General features: G+C 40.0%; 1 pseudogene; it reads right to left on the bottom strand.

The window, feature by feature from the left end:
- Window positions 1-11,444: 11,444 nt before the first annotated feature.
- Window positions 11,445-11,616, bottom strand: LOC145820759 (U1 spliceosomal RNA; annotated as a pseudogene).
- Between the last annotated feature and the right edge of the window lie 8,095 nt (window positions 11,617-19,711).

Raw genomic sequence — 19,711 nt, 5'->3', positions numbered from 1 at the left:
TACACAGAGAGACTTGAATTTGAGGCAGAGGAGGTGGATGGAGTTCATCGAGGATTATGATTTTGAGTTGCACTATCATCCGGGAAAGGCCAATGTTGTGGCCGATGCCCTTAGTAGGAAGACCATTGGTGATGTAGCTAGTATAGCCATCCGGGAATGGGAGATGTTGGGAGCACTTGGCGAGTTTGATTTGCTGCTGGGCGAATCTGTTGAGGCTGCGGCCTTGTTTTCTGTTGTTGCGCAGCCTACACTTGTGACTAGAGTGTTAGAGGCACAGAGAGGTGACCTTGAGGTAGAATCCCTCCGAGAGAAGATCTCTAGTGGGAAAGTTGAGAAGGGTTTGACGGTGTATCCCGACCTGAGTGTGAGATACCGAGACCGTTTGTTTGTACTGGAGTCTTGTCGTGAGGAAGTACTCAGAGAGTTTCACCATTCGCGCCTTGCAGTGCATCCGGGAGGTACTAAGATGTATCAGGATTTGGGTCGCCAGTTTTGGTGGCGGGGTACAAAGAGAGATGCGGCTATTTTTGTATCGAAGTGCCTTACTTGTCAGCAAGTGAAGGCCGAACATCAGAGGCCAGCGGGTTTGTTGCAACCCTTGCCTATTGCCGAGTGGAAGTGGGAGCATGTCACTATGGACTTCGTTGTAGGTCTTCCGAGGACTCAGCGGGGTAGTGATGCTATTTGGGTGGTTGTAGACCGGTTGACTAAGTCGGCGCACTTTATTCCTATGCGCGTGAGAGATTCGGTGGATCATCTTGCCGATTTGTATATTCGGGACGTAGTGAGATTGCACGGGGTCCCAGTGACGATCATCTCAGATAGAGATCCTCGTTTTACTGCTAGGTTGTGGCAGAGTTTGCAGAGTGCCTTGGGTACTAAGTTGACCTTTAGTACAGCTTATCATCCTCAGATTGACGGGCAGTCCGAGCGTACTATTCAGATCCTTGAGGATATGCTTCGGGGTTGTGTCCTTGACTTTAGCGGGACGTGGGAGAGGCACTTGCCCTTGGTAGAGTTTGCCTACAACAACAGTTCTCAGTCTAGCATCGGTATGGCACCGTTTGAAGCCTTGTATGGCCGACCGTGTAGGTCTCCAGTTTGTTGGGCCGAGGTGGGTGATGCACCTTTGTTGGGTCCGGAGTTGGTTAGGGAGACGACGGAGAAAGTTAAGCTTATCCGTAGGAGGCTTGTTACAGCCCAGAGTCGACAAAAGAGTTATGCCGACCGTAGGAGGAGGCCTTTGGCGTTTGAGGTAGGTGATCATGTCTTTCTGAAGATATCACCTAGGCGAGGTTTGATGAGGTTTGGGAAGAGTGGGAAGTTATCCCCTCGGTTTATTGGTCCTTTTGAGATCCTTGAGAGGATTGGTGAGGTTGCTTATCGGTTAGCCTTACCGCCGCAGTTGTTCGGAGTGCATGACGTGTTTCATGTGAGTATGCTTCGGAAGTATGAGCCAGATCCATTACATGTGTTGGATTGGACCGATTTAGAGGTAGATGAGGATGCCTCGTATGAGGAGAGACCGGTTCGGGTCTTGGATAGGCGGGATCAGGTCCTGCGTGGCAAGACCATTCCTTTGGTGAAAGTCTTGTGGAAACATCACGGAGTGGAGGAAGCCACTTGGGAACGTGAATTGGAAGTCCGAGAGAAATATCCGGACTTGTTTGTTGATATGTGATCTTGTATTTAAATTTTGCATTTTGTTGAACTTAAGAGCTTTTATATATGTCTTAAGTTGTGAAACATTGAAAATGTTTGGTTTATTTGACGTATGTTTTAGAACTTGCCTCATATGGAAGTTGAATGTGACATTATATATGTTGATTGTATTGTTGAAAGTACATATGTGATTTACATATTGTGAGATGCCTCTTGTTAAATGGAGGGGGTGACCGGTAATGGGTCGAAATGTTGAATGTTAAAGTGTAACATTGTTTAAAATGGAGAAAAACTTGTTTTGAAAACTTATGCTTAATTTCGGGGACGAAATTCTTTAAGGGGGGGAGGTTATAGCGATCCCGGGTTTACCCTTGTTATATAGTGATCCGGACATGTGTCCGTGGATGTTGGTAGTTGTTTATTATCTTGTTTGCATCCTCTTAACTGGTATATTAAGTTATAGGATGTGTTGGGCAGGTTTGTTTCAGGTTGGTTGTGCTTGGGAGCCTAGTGTTGCTGCCCAGATTTTTGGCCCTTCGCTCGAGCGAGGAGTTTGTCGCTCGAGCGAGAGTTGAGTTCGTGTCTGGTGGGTCGAGCCAGAGTGGCTTCGCTCGAGCGAGCGCTTGCTCCTGGTTCTGGACCTGAGAGTTGTGTTTCTTGGCTCGAGCGAGCTTTTCTTGGCTCGAGCGGTCTGGTTTGTTATTCGCTCGAGCGAGAGGTCTGTCGCTCGAGCGTGCTTCAGGTTGCAGACCTGAGGGTTTGAGTTGTTGGCTTGAGCGAGCATTCTTTTTGCTCGAGTGCACTTTTGAGTTTTTGGCTCGAGCGAGGACTTCTTGGCTCGAGCGAGAGGTTTCTGTGTCTGGTCGCTCGAGCGACCAAGTCTTCACTCGAGCGAGCGTGTTTTATATCAGCGGACAGTAGCGTTTTGAACATCACTTTTTCACTTTCTTTTTTTGATCAAACCCTAGATCCGAGACCCTCTCTCTCTACACTTATATTCTCTCTAAGAATTGATCTCCCTAGAGTGTGAATCTAGCCTAGGGCTTTTGTTAAAAAGATAGAGGGCGTTGAGAGCTTTGTTTTAATATGAAAAAGTTTGGTTTTGGAGCACGTTGATCTTCGAGTCTTCATCTCCTTTTTGGCTCAAACTTCGAGGTAGGGATATCCTACTCCTCTCTATGGATTTTGTCTTTAAATTTTAGTATTTTGAGATGTCGGGGTTGGTTTGGTAATTTTGTGAAAGTTTGGGGCTTTTGTGTAATTTTACAAAAGTTGGGGTTTTATTCATAATAAACCTAGATGCATGTTTGGAATAGAGAAATGGAATAAATGTTAAATGATTGATGGAAATGGGACCTAAGGGTTGAAATGTTAATTATGGGAATTGACCTAATTACATTGTTTAATTAATTGGGATAATTAATTGTGAGGAATGAGGAAATGAAATGTTGATTGAATATCCATTGTGCATTTATTTTCTGTTTAGAAATAACTGCTTTGGGCTATCGGTGGAGGATAGTCGTGATTTGTTGTAGACAATGCATGAAGATTAGGCGGACTGAAACTAATCAATGAAGTGTGTCATGGAACTTGACGGTTGATAGAATACATTAATTATATGTATTGAGTGATTGTATATAGAACCATTGTGTTTGTATACGTTATGTGTAGAGGAGGAGATGGGGGATGTACTCCGCGGTTTAGGGGAAGATAGGGGATGTACCTCTAAACCGGATAGTGTTGGGAGAAGATAGGGGATGAACTCCGTAGATACAGCTCATATGCTTGTCTAAAGAAGTGAAGATAGAGCTTATATGCTTATCTTTGTGATGTGTGGATATAGCTTTTATGCTTATCTGTGGATATTGTGGTTATACATATCTGTTGTAGAATGTGGATATAGCTTATATGCTTATCTGTGGATATTGTTGTTATACATATCTGTTGAGAATGTGGGTAGTGCTTATATGTCTATCCGTTGAAAAAGGGAAAATGAAAGGAAACTTGGACTCATATGTCGTATGACATAAATATGTGATTTATGTGATTGTATCAGTGTTGGCCATCTATCAATTGCTAATATTTTAGTCATTGTTCATGGTTGGTTTAGTGTATTTCTACTGGGCTGTGGCTCACCCTATATGGGAACATCATTTTCAGGTGCAGGAAGCATGCCACCTCCAAGGACATAGCTTGAGAGGCTAGAGGCGGACATAATGCAGTCGTTTTACTTTTAATGTATTATATGTAAATACAAGCCAAGGGCTTAATGTGTATGAGTTGGTACTCTTTGTTGTAACCAAGTGTTAACTTGGAAAGCTGTAAGCCCGTAGGGCATTTTGCTTTTGTTGTTAACATGTAATACTTTTTGTAATGAAACTCTAAGAAATGAAAGAATGTGGAACTTTTGAATATCAATGCATGTCTTATTTGTCGGGTTTAATGTTATTATTTCGAGGGCGTTACAAAAATTGTGTCTGTTAATTTTCTCTGTGTGATGGCTAGAGAAATTTGTTAATTTTCTCTGGCCAAATCACATACTCCCCTTGCGATCAAATCACACACACAATTTCAATCCACAATTTCAAGTAACCAAATCCATAATCTAAAAACTCAAAATCGATTCAAGCCTTATCAAAATTTCTAACCTCAACTGTCTTCAAACACAACATCTTACACTCCATCAACAAATCTCTTTTCACCAATGCCAACTTCACCAGCGCCTCCGCTACAACCTTCTTCGTCACTCAATCATCGCATCCAATAAACTCAACCAAACATGACCCTAAATTCTTCACAATTTGGTTACTCGAAGCTACTCCAGATCCGATCACACTTTCGATCAGCGTCAACAGCGCAGGCTTCGCCTTAAAGCTATTATACTTCAACAACCTCTTGAGTTTCGGCAACAATTTCTTCAAATATATAGCATCTGAATCTAGAGTAGCATTGATTGCTGCCACAAGGCACAATGCGGCTTCGATCTGAGAATTGTGATCCTGTTGAATAATGAGAGATTCAACAAAGGGTTTGATGATGGAAATAAATGGAGGTTTGGTGAGGTGAGAGGAGATAGAAGTAGTGACGGTGATGCAGACGGAGCGGACAGAGAAGTCGGGGTCGCCGGTGGCAGAGCTAGGGAGGCCGTGGACAACCTTGAACCTCACTGTAAATAGAAGAAACACGGCTGGTTGACGATACCGGAGACTTTGCGGTGGAGAAATTGCCGTTGGATACCAACATAGATGCCATTGATGTGACAGAGAAAGAGAAGAGAGAGACAAAAGCTTAGATCTCTTGAAGATAGTTTTTGAAGCCCTTTGGTTTTTCTCAAATTTCTCTGTGATATATAGGTGTGGGATTGAGGGACTCTAAACATCATAAAATAATATTGTGGATCTCTTCTATTATTAAAAATGAGAGAAGGATCTTAGATTAATTTTTATTTTAAGAAACCAAAATAATACTTTTCAATAATTTAAGAGATATATATGTAAATAACTCCCTAAAAAAAACTAGGTTGGGAGACTTTTAGCAAAATTTATATTTGGAGATTCCTTAATTTTGAGTCAAAATCTGGGGTAAAGAGTAATTTACCACTTTTCTTTTTTTCAATTTAGCTGCCAGCGAAATGCAATTTTCCTATGTACAGTTGTTTGTGGTTGGCTGAGCGATGACGTTTCCTGGGTGAGAGACCCACATATACAAAAAGGTGAATTTTCAATTTCGTTTTTTCGTTCATTTTCTTTCTTGTTTATGAATATATTGACTTGTTGATCTCTTTGATTTTGCTTCGAAAAATCTGCATTGCGTAAAGAGTTGTGTTCGGTACTTGATAGTTGTTTTGCACTATGTTTGGCTGCTGATTTGGCTGCTGAGAAAACGAAAAAAAAAAAAGGATATAAATAAGATGAATTGATTTTCAAGTATAGTCCAGAGTTCCAATCTGAGAAAACAAAACAGGTCGTGTGACTTAGTTGAGTTGCGTTGTGCATTGGAATTTGCTATGATTTATATCGTATGTTTCTGGGATCATTCAGTTTTGTGGGTCTTGTTTTTCCCTTTTAGATCTGTTAGAATTATTAATCTGCACAACTTATATATATTATCAACATGATCGTATAAACCACACACAGAAGCTTTGTTATGATTTTTGTATACTTAAATACTCCTAATGGCTATGATTCTCAGATCTTAATACTTAAAATTTTGTCATGATTAATTTTGATTCTAGTGCTTATACATACCTATACTAGAGGTGTGGGCACACTAGTGTCACTTGAAACAATCATGACAATTACTTAAATTTGAAAAATTTAGGATTTACAATGTTTTAAAAGAGAAGAAGGGAATATTTATTTGATTAAAGATATTTTAGTTATACAAAAAATTGTGGCAAAGCTTCAGAAAGGGAGTTTCTATTTGCACATAATTCTTTGTGTGAGCTCACACCATTTTTGTTGTTGGGATTTTAAACAAAAATCAATTGTTCGGATATTAACTACCGAACAAAGTTTACGTTCAGAAGTTGAAATTTGAAAGACAAAATGGTCTGAACTAAGAATTTTTGTGGTCTGCTAATAGAAGCTCCCCTTTGAAAAGCTGTGTGCTTTATAGAATTGTATAGATAATAGAATAGATATGGACTAAATTATTTGAAACATATAGTCTATCATTCTAAACATGTCAGTGTTTGCACCTTAGTTTTGAGACCAACTCAATATTCTTGAAATAAAGCCAAGGTTTTTTTTGATATTTGGTCATGCGTTCTGTTGTAATCATTTCCTTCTTATCTGTGTAGTCTCGGGTTTTCTCTGTTAATGCAATATTTTTTCTGATGAATATCTACTTTTTAGTCTTAGATTTGCTTACTATATAGTTTTGTCTCTTAGCTAGTCATCAAAAGTTCCTAGCCTATGTTGGTTGCTAAGGAGATTCAGAAGAAAATAACACAATTTTTTGTTTATGTTTTGGTCCCTAACAATTAAATACACACATTTGAAGTAGATCAAGTATTCGAATCGGTGTCTATAGCTAAGAAGCACAGATACAAAGATGGATGTAGACATGAGATATAGTGATTTCGAAACAATAGAGACAAAAACACGGCAAGGACACTGCAATAAAATATTTTTTTTCATATATTTGTATTTGTTATGTAGATTAATATTACATTCACAAACAATCAAAATTAATAAAAACTAACACTAATTTGATATATTAAAAAAATGTATTACTTTTAAATTAACACTTATCATTATATATATATTTTATTTTTTTTTATGGATGATCTATTAAGTATTTAAATATAAGCAAAAAACAATAAACATCCAACATCCAGCAAAAGCACTAAAGAAAAAGGGGAAGAAAACTAGTTGGAGTGTCCCCATAGTGTCCTTGAAGTGTCCCTTGCTTGTCTCCTGAAAACAAATTAATTAAATAAAGGGATATATCACATGGCGTGTCCCATACATGTCCCCGTTGTGTTCTTGTGTCCGACACCTCTATACCACTTGAGCTAGAAAACTATCACCATGAGAAGACACCAAATTTAACTTGATTTGGTTAACTCAGCCTACATCCACGGATCTTCGTCTTTGCCCACTATATTAAACAATGTGTTTATACATCATTCACTATCACTAAAAATAATGGTTTACACAAAATATATCCAAATAAATTGATTTATTAAAAGTGAATTGAGGCATGGTAATCCCTCTATGGTTGGCAAAACCTTCATAGCCACCCGATGTAGCAGACCTTGTCATATGGCTTGTCTAGATTTGGATACTTTATGGAGATTTCTGTCTCCAAATCATGTGGTGGTTTTCACCAGAGGGCACCACCTCACAAATGAGGTGGTCTTTGTGGCTAGAGAGAGGAGCTACGTCCTCACAAGGAAGTCATTTAATGAAATGATGCCCTTTTCGGTCAGAAGCTCATAAATGGAAGACCTCTGTAAAAGCAGTGAGGTGGTCGCAGACCATTAGTGCAAAGAATTAATGCTTGGTAAAAGCAATGCCATTAGTGGGACGGTGGAAGTTAAAGCTACAAATGCAAGGATTTAAAAACAATGGATGTCCAATATTGGATATGGTGATTGAAAGTCCCATGGATGTGAGACTTTGAGAAATTCTTTGACGTGCTGAAGCTCTTGGTGCTCAGGATGTTTGTGTCATCCCTTTAGCATCCTCTCTTTAGCAAGATGCAAAAGTTATCTTGACTGGTTCAATTAGAAGATTCCTCAAAGGATTGGCTTGAATATTTTCAAGTTTCAAGCATCAAGAGATTCACCAAGTGATGCATGTAATGTATTAGTAGTGGCCACATTTATTGCCATGGTTACGTTCTAAGCAGCTGTGAACCTGCCAACTAGTATCCTAGAAAGAAACAAATACCCAGCCAAGTACTTCTAGTGATAGAACTTTGATTGGACTAACAACAAGCCTTGGTCTTGCTGTTGCCTCTGCAATTTTAGGATCTCATGACATTTGCGATCACATGTTTTCAGTTGATTCCCACGCATACACATTCCCATGCATAACCATAAAACATTGATCAGCGAAAATGGAAACTTGAGGGGAATGGTAAATATGTTAAGAGCTTCTAGTGCATGAATCAAGCTAATATAGATATAGATGTGAATATAGAGAGTGATATATATAGAGAGAGGGAGAGATAAGAAGAAGAGGAAGAGGGGGATTCTTTGGAGGGAGGGAGTGTGATTTGGGTGCACATTTGATAATTGAAAAAAAAAAAAAAAAAAACACACACACACACACACACAGAGAGAAGTTTGCTGTTCGTAAGCTCCTGACTGAAAACACTTGTGGAATGTGGTTTCTATCCAGCCGCAAGATCACCTCATTCATGAGGTGGCACCCTTTGGTGAAAACTTCTATACGATCTGGAGAGAGAAATCTTCATAGAGGCTCTAAATCCAGCTTGTCAAACCTAGGATATAGCAACCCGACTAGTAGTTGTGTTGGCTCAGACTATCTTTGCACATTAGGTTGAGCCCAAAGCACCACCATGGAAACACCCTTACATGTCGTATGAAATCTTTTTGTAAAAACACAATACATAATGTAGAAATAAAAATAGAGCCATATGAGAGACTCCTTTTGATCACACACACGGCCTTTTCCTTTGGCTTTGTAATACAATGGGAAACTCCACTGAAGACATTTTCCTCAAAACACTACTTTACACCATGTATCTATTACACATCAGTCAACATTCATTTTCTTTTTCACTTGCTTCAGCACTTATGGAATTAAACACTATTATAACATTTAATATTTACTATTCACCTTTGACTATATAACACTGTTTCATTTATTGTTTTGTCAGTTACTGTTTGACTTAATTCGACAATACTATTACTTATTCTAGTTGTCATTTACATATATTGAAGATACACAATTCACATTACACAATTCATGGGTTTATACATATAAAAGTGATGAATATAGAAAATAATTTAAATAGTGAAATGTACAGTGCATACATTATGCACCAACACTAAGATTTCAAAATATTAGTTCTTCTTTTCTGTAGTTCGTTGAACATTATTCTGATTTTTATTTATGATCTCTTTGACTCTTTTAGGTGTTCTCAGTGATCAGACCAAAATGGCAGAGAAGTGTGCCATTGCAAAAGATGTTACTGAAGTAAGCTGCGTTCATCCCGAATTTATTTATTTATTTATTTTTTCTGGAGCCTAAGATTAAGGGACACTGTTTATCATACTCATCTTGTTGTTTTGACATGTACAGTTGATAGGTAAAACACCAATGGTCTATCTCAACAATATTGCCGATGGTTGTGTTGCTCGTATTGCTGCCAAACTAGAGATGATGGAACCCTGCTCTAGCGTCAAAACACCCCTAAGTTTAGGCGTTCAAATAAAATTATTAGATAACAAAACAACTCTCTCTTTTATTCATACTACTGCCCAGTAGAGTTGTTAATGAAAATAGTGGTTCATAACAATAGAACTGATGAAACAGGAAAAGGTGGAACTGCTTTGATGAAATAAGGCCTTTTGATATTGAAAACTGGCCAAAATTTGCAAATAATCCTTGTCATTTTAAATGGTTTTGTTAGAAGAGTGATGATAGAGAGCACTAGAGTTGAAACTCTAATGCCAACTCTAATGATGTGACAATACATTAAAAAAATAAATAAATAAATAAAATGCAACATCACAAACTAAAACATCAAAACATAAGGTGAGGCCCACCTATAGAACTCCTCATTTAGAGGTCTCAAACATTTTTGTTGTTGGAAATTGGGTTGGGTTTAGACCTAGGTTGGGAGTCAATAGTAGCATGACCCATGCATGACTCACGAGGAGATCCATAAAATTTGAATGATTCACCTTATTTAGATGATGAGAAAAGAAACCCAACAACCCCATCTCATCAGAGATAGAGATATCATTCCGTCATTGGGAATTCAAGTTCATTATTGAAAACACGTGATTCATTCGTCTAATGATGTGTGTGGTTATATATCACTCTAATATATATCATTCTACTGCTGGGAGTTTGAGAATAAAACGTATGCCCGTGGCTTTTTAATTTGCCTATAGGTTTAGAAATAAAATCTATACTATATATTAAGCAAAAGGGGTTTTTAACCCCAAGCCTTGTGGGAGCTCCAATCTCCCAATCTAAATTTCCGGATTTTTTTATTTAAAAAAAAAAACCTTTGCATTTATCAACTTCTCCCAACTCCCAAGTCTTACCCTCATAATAACACTTTAATGTATTAAGAACAAGTACAAAAAAAATTCTTTGAAATCCAACAAATATGAATTCTTTGAAAAGTCCCAACACATATGAGTATTATCGCTCATAATAACACTTTAATACATTAAGAACAAGCATAAAAAAAATTTCTTGAAAAGTCCAACACATATGATTATTATCAAAATATTACACTTTAATATAATATAATAATAAAAAAAAGAAATTTAATTCTTTGAAAAGTCCAACACATATGGTTATTATCAAAATATTAAACTTTAATATAATATAAAAAAAGAAAAAAAGAAGACATTTAAAAAAAATAAAAAAAATTTAAAAATCACAATTCACATATATATCTATACTATATATTAAGCAAAATGGGGCTTTTAACCCCAAGCCTTATGGGAGCTCCAATCTCCCAATCTAAATTTCCTGATTTTTTTATTTAAAAAAAAAAACTTTGCATTTATTAACTTCTCCCAACTCCCAAGTCTTACCCTCATAATAACACTTTAATGCATTAAGAACAAGTATAAAAAAATTCTTTGAAATCCAACACATATGAATTCTTTGAAAAGTCCCAACACATATGATTATTATCCCTCATAATAACACTTTAATACATTAAGAACAAGCATAAAAAAAATTTCTTGAAAAGTCCAACATATGATTATTATCAAAATATTAAACTTTAATATAATATAATAAAAAAAATAAATTTAATTATTTTAAAAGTCCAATACATATGATTATTATCAAAATATTAAACTTTAATATAATATAAAAAAGGAAAAAAAGAAGACATTTAAAAAAAATAAAAAAAAATTTAAAAATCACAATTCACATATATAGATAATTGTAAACACAATCCGTGCATAGCACGGGTGATATGCTAGTTAGAATTATTATTTTAGAAGGAGGCGAAATACAAAAATTTCTCACCATCAAGACTACAAAGGGCGTAAGAGATTAACCCCCGGTTATGCTAGAAATCAACCACAACAAAAATTTGGAACAATTTTCAGGTTAGAGACCGAGCGAACGCAAGCCCCCACTACCACAAATTATGATGTAGGCTCCACCACTTGGGTAGACCTTAGGCGAGCACCCCTCTAAAGTGCAATGGAGGTCACTAACCTAGGCCATGTCACGCCCCACTTTTTATTACTCGAAGTCGTTACCAAATCCACTAACTTAATTCAATTTCAAGGATAACATGCGGAAATAAACTCATACATTCAATCTGTAGAAGTGATTAACATTCTCTCATTCGTATGCAAAGTAAATATTACATGAATATACTTAATAAATTGCCCTTGGGCTTACATCACTTAAGGTACAAGAAGAAGGGTGTAACCCTTTCACAACAATGGCATTCCGCCAACATAACTGAGGCCCCGTGGCCAGTAATTAAGTAGATCCAAATCTTGTAGCCCAACCTGCTTAATACCTGAAAAGAATTCAACAACGTGGGATGAACATATAGTCCAGTAGGGAACTCAACATGATCCTCAACAATAACAACTTACAGATAGCTATGATCATGAACACCCATTCTCATACTAGAATAGTAATGTGACAATTTATACAAAAATAACATAAGTAAGAACATTTCTTGAAAACAACAATTTCAATCAACGCCATAGGCGATTCATCTTTCCTTTTCTTTTCATTAATCCCCGTTCCCACTCTTTCATAACATTAACAATACTTTAGGAAATAATTTCACTAAGCCCACCACACTCTTCCATTTTCCAAATATACACAGATATGCTTTTCAAAGTATATGTTTCTTTAAAAAGTTTGTTCTCCTTCACACTTTCCAAAAGACAAATATGACATTTTGGCTTTTTCCCGATACAATCAACTCTATACAAGTACTGTTAAAAAAAAGGAATAACAACTCACCAACGTGCATAAGATAAACCAATGAGGCAACTCTGTAACGCCCTCAAAATTAATCTATTATATATCATTGACATGCATTATTTAAAGAAGACATTTTATTAATTCATTCATCAGAGTATTACTAAATAATCAAATAAAATGCCCTACAGGCTTACATCTTTCCAAGCCAACACTTGGTTACAAAAATACGAGTTCTAACTCAATACAAGAAAAGCCCCAGGCTTGAGTTTTTACATATACTAACAAATAAAAGCAAACAACAGAAAAATAGTCTTCGGAATCCAAGTCCTTCCAAGCTAAGTCCTTGGAGGTAACTTATCCCCTGAACCTGAAAATGATGTTCCCATAAAGGGTGAGCCACAGCCCAGTAGAAATATACTAAACCACATATAAGCAATGAATAAAGCAATGGCATTCAACAGATGGTTAACCAAGATAGTCCATTACTTCATTTTACAGTCTCATAACACTATTGTCTAAAACTCATTTTACCTTCCAATTTTATCAACATGGCTCAGAACCTGGCCAAACTTACAACAGTGAATTACATATATCATATTCACATCCTTCCATTATCAATAAACAAATGAGACTCAAGCTCAAAACAAAACACTTCATACTTCCAGATTGATACACATTTTAGTGCTGTATCAATAAAACACTTCTATAAATAAGCACACATAAAAGTGATGCTAATGGAGTCCATCCCCTATCTCCTCCCAAACAAAATCCGGTTTAGAGGTCCATCCCCTATCTTCTCCTAAACCGTGGAGTACATCCCCTATCTCCTCCCACACAAAAACAATGTATGCAAATGCAATGCTCAACCAATACACGTATTTTCTGAATCAATGCAACAGTCAAAATTAATGACTTAACCAATATGATTAGTTTCAGTTATTCCTAATCCACATGCAATGTCTACAACAATCACGACTATCCTCCACCGATAGCCCAAAACAGTTATTTCTAAACTGGAAATAACTATATCAACAATTCAATAGACAAATGATATCAATTACCCAATTACGCCATTTAATCAATAAATTCCCCAATTCCATGAATTACTTATACAAATTAATTCAACAATACAACTATGGTTTTTCTCAAAATTTACCAAAGTATCCCCAACATATCAAAATACCAAAACTTAGAACAAAACCTATAAAATGGAGTAGGAAATCCCTACCTCGAATAGAGTAACCCGAATGGAGAAGATGGAGATGAATGCCCAAATACCAGAGTGCTCCAAATTGCCAAAAGTTCAGATTAAATGGAAGCCCTTGATTCCCTCTATCTTTTTAATGAAGGATCTAGGGTAGAAACACACCCTAAGTGGATCAAATCTAAGAGAGAAGGTGAGTAGGGAGATAGAGAGGTCGAACCTAGGGTTTGGAATCAAAAGAATATGAAAAAGACTAATCAAATCCCGCTGCTGTGTATTTAAACTGGACAGGCTCGCTCGAGCGAAGACTTGGTCGCTCGAGCGACCAGACATAGAGAAACTACGCTCGAGCCAAGGAAACCTTGCTCGAGCCAAGAACCCAAAAGCTCGCTCGAGCGAAAGAAAGCTCGATCGAGCGAAGAACTCAAACCCTCAGGTCTGAAACCAGACTCACGCTCGAGCGAAGGAACTATAGCTCGAGCGAAGGATGAACTAACTCGCTCGAGCGAAGAAAAGCTCGCTCGAGCCAAGAATGCACAGCTACAGGTCCAAATCAAACACTACCTCTCGCTCGAGCGAACAACTCCTCGCTCGAGCGAAGAACCAAAAACCTGGACAGCAACTCTTGGTTTCTAAACCCAACCAACCTGAACAAACCTGCCCAACACATCCTATAATTCCAAAAGAGAAAATAAGGAACAACAACAACAACCATTATACAATGACAGAATCTACGGAACAGTCCGGATACAATAATCAAATGGGAAAAGACCGGGGTCGCTATAACCTCCCCCCCTTCAAAGAATTTCGTCCCCGAAATTAGGCACAAATTTGAAAACATGTTTTTTTTTTTTTTCAATACCCAAAGATAGTATATAACAATAATAAACAACTTGACCCAATACTGGTCACTTTATCTCTTTATCAAGAGGTATCCCACTATATATAAAACAACATATATTTCAACCTGCACCACTATTATGCATTATTCCTTTCAATGTTAACAACTTCCATATCATATTTAATTGCATGATATATATAACACATCCAACAATGTAATCAACATATACAATGTTACATTAATCTTCTATAATGAAACAAGTTTCAAGATACACCCATTTACCAAAACATACTCAATGTTTTACAACTTAAGACATATGTAAAGCTCTTAAGTTCAACAATATAACAGAATCTAGTTATAAGATTACAAATCAACAAACATGTCCGGATATTTCTCGCGGACTTCCAATTCACGTTCCCAAGTGGCTTCCTCCACTCCGTGGTGTTTCCACAAAACTTTAACCAAAGGGATGGTCTTGCCTCGCAAAACTTGATCCCGCTTATCCAAGACTCGAATCGGTCTCTCCTCATACGAGACATCCTCATCAACTACTAAATCGGTCCAATCCAACACATGTGATGGATCCGGCTCATACTTCCGAAGCATACTCACATGAAACACGTGATGTACTCCAGACAACTGCGGCGGCAAAGCTAAACGATAAGCAGCCTCGCCAATCCTCTCAAGGATCTCAAACGGACCAATGAATCGAGGGGACAACTTCCCACTCTTCCCAAACCTCATCAAACCCTGTCTAGGTGATATCTTCAGAAAGACATGATCACCCACCTCAAACACCAAAGGTCTCCTCCTACGGTCGGCATACGATTTCTGACGACTCTGTGCTGTAACAAGCCTCTTACGGATAAGCTCAACTTTCTCCGTCGTTTCCCTCACCAACTCTGGACCCAACAGAGGTGCATCACCCACCTCGGCCCAACACACAGGAGATCTACACGGTCGGCCATACAAGGCCTCAAAAGGTGCCATACCAATACTAGACTGGAAACTGTTGTTGTAGGCAAACTCCACCAACGGCAAGTGCCTCTCCCACGACCCACTAAAGTCTAGAACACAACCCCGAAGCATATCCTCAAGTATCTGAATAGTACGCTCGGACTGTCCGTCAGTCTGAGGATGATAAGCCGTGCTAAAGGTCAACTTAGTGCCTAAAGCACTCTGCAAACTCTGCCACAACCTGGCAGTAAAACGAGGATCTCTATCTGAGACGATCGTCACTGGGACCCCGTGCAATCTCACTATGTCCCGAATATACAAGTCGGCAAGATGATCTACCGAATCTCTCACGCGCATAGAAATAAAGTGCGCCGACTTAGTCAACCGGTCTACAACCACCCAAATAGCATCACTACCCCGCTGAGTCCTCGGAAGACCTACAACGAAGTCCATAGTGACATGCTCCCACTTCCACTCGGCAATAGGCAAGGGTTGCAACAAACCCGCTGGCCTCTGATGCTCGGCCTTCACTTGCTGGCAAGTAAGGCACTTAGATACGAAAGCTGCCACATCTCTCTTCATACCCCGCCACCAAAACTGGCGACCCAAATCCCGATACATCTTAGTGCCTCCCGGATGCACCGCAAGGCGTGAATGATGAAACTCTCGGAGTACCTCCTCTCGGCAAGACTCCGGCACAAACAGACAGTCACGGTATCTCACACTCAGGTCGGAAAATACCATCAAACCCTTCTCAACCTTCCCACCGGAAATCTTCTCACGGAGAGATTCTACCTCAAAGTCACCTCTCTGAGCCTCTAACACTCGAGTCACAAGTGAAGGCTGTGCAATAACAGAAAACAAGACTGCAGCCTCAACGAATTCACCTAGAAATAAATCAAACTCCCCAAGTGCACCCAACATCTCCCACTCTCGGATGGCTATGCTAGCTATGTCACCAACAGGTTTCCTGCTAAGGGCATCGGCCACCACATTGGCCTTTCCCGGATGATAATGCAACTCAAAGTCATAATCCTCTATAAATTCCATCCACCTTCTCTGCCTAAAGTTCAAGTCTTTCTGAGTAAACAAATACTTCAGACTCTTATGATCCGAGAACACCTCGAACCTCTCACCATAAAGATAATGCATCCAAATCTTCAAGGCAAAAATCACAGCTGCTAACTCTAAATCATGTGTAGGGTAATTTTGCTCGTGAATTTTCAACTGACGTGAGCCATAGGCAACTACTTTCCCCTCTTGCATTAACACATAACCCAGACCCTCTCGTGAGGCGTCACAATAGACTGTATAACCCAACCCTCTCTCTGGAATAATCAATACTGGAGCGGTGGTCAATCTAACTTTCAACTCCTGAAACGACTTTTCACAAGTCTCACTCCATACAAATTTGACTCCCTTCCGAGTCAGTCTAGCCAACGGTGATGCTAACCTGGAGAAATCTTTCACAAATCGGCGGTAATACCCAGCTAATCCCAGAAAACTGCGGATCTCAAATACACTCTTAGGCTGTGCCCAATCTTGCACTGCCTCCACCTTAGATGTATCAACAGACACTCCTTCACCGGATACCACATGGCCTAAGAATTTGACTTCTCTCAGCCAGAACTCACACTTCCCAAACTTGGCATACAGCCTATGGGCTCTAAGTAACTCAAGCACCACCCTCAAGTGTGCCTCGTGCTCCTCCTCAGAAGGAGAATAGATAAGGATGTCGTCCACAAAAACGACTACAAACCGATCCAAGAATTCCCGGAAGATCCGGTTCATCAGGTCCATAAAGATTGCCGGTGCATTGGTGAGTCCGAATGGCATCACCAGAAACTCATAATGGCCATACCGCGTACGGAATGCCGTCTTCGAAATATCCTCTTCCCTGACCCTCAACTGGTGGTAACCCGATCTCAAGTCTATCTTAGAGAAACAACGGGAACCCTTCAACTGGTCAAACAGGTCATCTATACAGGGCATAGGGTACTTATTCTTGACCGTAGCCCGATTCAACTTCTGGTAATCTATACAAAGTCTCAAAGCACCACCTTTCTTTTTAACAAAGAGGGCCGGTGCTCCCCACAGCGAAACACTAGGGCGTATAAAACCCTTGTCTAGTAACTCCTGGAGTTGGATCTTCAACTCAACTAACTCGGCTGGGGCAAAATGATAAGGTGCCATAGAAATCGGCGCCGTGCCGGGCACCAGGTCAATAGAGAACTCAGTCTCTCGATGCGGTGGCAAACCAACAAGATCCTCGGGAAAGACGTCCGAGTACTCACAAACCACCCTTGGCAACACAATCAGTGTCTCCTCATCCTCACTAATCGAAAGGTTAGCAAGTAAACTACTAAGCTCACTCCGTCCTCGTGGAACATACCCCGGTGGCAACACATCACCAACCCGGTCCCCCAGAAAATGAAAATACTCTCCGCTCAAGGTACAACAAGTGACCCTCTGGCGGTAGCAATCAATAACTGCCCGGAATGACGATAACCAGTCCATACCCAAAATAACATCGAAACCCCTCATAGGCATAACGACAAAGGAAAATGGGATTCTATGATAATCAACCTCTATATCACAACCCCTAACACCTTGTTTCAAAATCAATTCACCCCCAAGAGGTGACACTACACATATAGGAGATGCTAACTGTGCTAACTCCAATTCCAAAACAGATGCAAATGCAGCAGACACAAAGGAATGAGATGCACCCGTATCAATCAAAACATTAGCAACCGAGTTGCAAAACAAGAAGGTACCTCTCACAACTGATGGAGTCGGTACAAGATCCTGCGCGGTAACAGCGTACACGCGCCCAGACGACCTCTGATCAACCTGCTCACCCCTAGGAGCATAAGATTGCTGCACTGTCTGGGACGATGAAGCCCCCTGATTAGCCTTCGAGGCCTGACCCGACAGAGCTGGCTGCTGACCCTGAATCGGCCTCAAACCAGATGCACCAGGTGTGCCACCCAACTGTGGGCAATACCTCTTCATGTGCCCTGGCTGACCACACTGATAACACGAGAGTGGCTGACCTCTACCCTGACCCTGGCTCTGAGATCGAGCCGATGATGATGCTGCTCTCTGAACTCCTCCCCTCTGAGGACAAACTGGAGACTTGTGGCCCAGCTGGCCACACTTGAAACAGGTAATGTCTCCCTGACTGCCTTTCCCCGAAATAGCACTCGGTACAGGAAAAGTCGATCTCGAAAAGCTACCCTGAGACTGCTGGGGATTAAAACTCTTCTGTCTCCTACCATCACTCTGACTATCCTGACTTCTCTTGGAGCCCTTCTGCCCTTCCTCCTCCTCCTGCATCATGATCTCCATATGGGCTGCAGCATCAACCATACGCCCATAATCCCGAATCATAGTTCCCCCAACTCTCAGCTTGAGGCCACGCCTCAACTTCTTCTCAAACTCAATACAACGACGTTCCTCAGACGCTACCAACTCAGGTGCAAACCTGGACAAACTAGTAAATGCAGCCTCAAATTCGGCCACTGAAGAACTCGCCTGCTTAAGCTGACAAAACTGGTCTCGCAGCTTCTCCCTGACTGCTGGAGATAAAAACTTCTCCTCGAAAGCATTCACAAAAGCCTCCCATGTACCTCCTATACGCCCCTTAGTAAACTTCCACCACTGACCTGCATCCCCCTTCAACTGGAAAGATGCCAAGGTCGCTTTCAACCCCTCGTCTTCGATGCCAAGCATCTCAAACGTCTTCGTTGTCTGTTCGAGCCATTCATCTTCCTTAAGTGGCTCTTTAGGATCACCCACAAATTCATCCGGATTGGACCGGAAGAACTCCCTCTTCAGAAAGGAAGGTCCTGCATCCGCAATACCAGCCTGAGCTTGATTCTCAGCTCTAAGAATGCCTACTGACTCCCTGAATGCCCCTGCTATCTCTCGGGCTAGAGCGCCCATAGCCTGCTGGCCTACTGGCTCGGCCACATTGGCCTGGCCAATACCCTCTTCAACTGCCGGAATCTCCTCTGGCACAGGCACCTCCTGCCTACCCGGCCTACCACGCCTACCGCGTCCCCGTCCTCGTCCTGACATCCTAATAAAGGAAACAAAGACATTAGCACATTAATAAATGTGCCGAAGCTAAACACTCGCGTCCTAATGCAATGGACAACAATAATTCATTCCACGTAAGCACATAATCACATAAGCACCTACGAATTTCATTCCCGGATAATGATAGTCCCAATGCGTTACTATAGTTCCAGTTTAAAGCAGCAGTGATCAAGTGCCTTTCCAACAAGACTACTAGAAACTCAAGGGTCCAATCAACATCCTAGAAACTACATTCCATACCCATATAATCACATAAACATGTTAACACATAAGCATATAACATTACACTAAGTCTCTATCCAAAACGAGACGAACCCA

The sequence above is a fragment of the Camellia sinensis genome, chromosome 2 (genome assembly GCF_055761805.1).
Source record: "Camellia sinensis isolate YWXY chromosome 2, ASM5576180v1, whole genome shotgun sequence".
NCBI classification, from domain to species: domain Eukaryota; kingdom Viridiplantae; phylum Streptophyta; class Magnoliopsida; order Ericales; family Theaceae; genus Camellia; species Camellia sinensis.
This window is presented reverse-complemented; position numbering and strand designations above follow the sequence as displayed.